The sequence below is a fragment of the Sinocyclocheilus grahami genome, unplaced genomic scaffold (assembly GCF_001515645.1).
Source record: "Sinocyclocheilus grahami isolate Dianchi unplaced genomic scaffold, SAMN03320097.WGS_v1.1 scaffold1275.1, whole genome shotgun sequence".
NCBI classification, from domain to species: Eukaryota; Metazoa; Chordata; class Actinopteri; order Cypriniformes; family Cyprinidae; genus Sinocyclocheilus; species Sinocyclocheilus grahami.
The window spans coordinates 351,914-353,277 of NW_015506454.1; positions in this window are offsets into that span (position 1 = coordinate 351,914).

A 1,364-nucleotide genomic window follows, 5' to 3' on the forward strand; every position below is an offset into this window, starting at 1 on the left:
TGTGTGTGTGTGTGTGTGTGTGTGTGAGAGTGCGTGTTTATGTGGTTTATGAGGACACACATTTGTATAATAACATGGGTATGACATAGATATTACAACGAGAAGGTGATTTATGAGGACATTTTCAGTGTCCCCGTAATTGAAAAGGCTTATAAATAATTCAGAATGAGTTTTTTTGAAAATCTAAAAATGCAGAAAGTCTCCTGTGAGGGGTAGGTTTAGGGGTAGGGTTGGTGTAGGGCAATAGAATATACGGTCTGTACAGTATAAAAACCATTACACCTATGGAGAGTCCCCACAAGGATAGCTGACCAGACATGTGTGTGTGTGTGTGTGTGAGTGTGTGTGTGTGTGAGTGTGAGCGTGTATGTGTGTGTGTGTGTGTGTGTGCGTATACACACACTTTTGGAGTGCTTTGTTCGCTGATTGGTGGGTTTTTCTGTACAGCATCTTAGGAAATGCAGTTTTTCCACGACATAATAATCCGCAATTATTTTAAAAATAAGCCTAATGCAAACTGATGGCTTCAACAGATGTGTACACAAACGATTAACAACCTCAGAGCTCATGACAGGCCTGTCTTTAAAGTTTAATGGTATTTTATATATATATTTTATTTATATATTGTAAAGTGTATATTATAATGTATGCACACAGCGCCACCTATGGACCCGATTCATAAACTGATCCAGATGAAGATCAGCTCTGAACATCTAATGTTTCAATGGAGACAGCTGAAGATGTACCACTTGTGTTTTATTTCAACAATCAATAAACAGCTACGGATTAATATCTCCAGAAACGCTCTCATTCATCTCACAGCGGACACCAATCACAAAAATAATGGCTGATCTGTCTTTATGAATGATTATAGCATCAGTCATTTGACTTTATTGTAAAAATATAAAACATTGATCACTGTAGATTTGAGGTCTGTGTAAAAGCACATCAGAGACTCGTGATTTAGTGGCTGGTTCTGATTTGTTCAGCTCAATTTTCACAGCTTTAGGAAACTGATTCTATCCTTCTGTTCAAAGTCTTCGAAAGCAGATCAGAGGAAGGACGGACTGAATGAGTCTCGACGGCTGATCCTGGAACAGATGAATAAATGCAGATCTGAAGAGGAAGTTCATGATCTCTGACGAGCCTTTAAGAAGGTAAACCTGCACAATAAACCACAGGTAATTACGAGCACCGAGTCTATGAACACCGACACCGTTCTGGATCGTTTGTGTTCCTCACTAAAGCACCAATGGAGAAGAGAAGAGAAGAGAACCGCAGACGCACTGAAGCTTGAACACGCTTGAGCCTGACGATGGAGAGAATCAAAGATCTGTGTGTGTGTGTGAGAGAGAGAGAGAGAG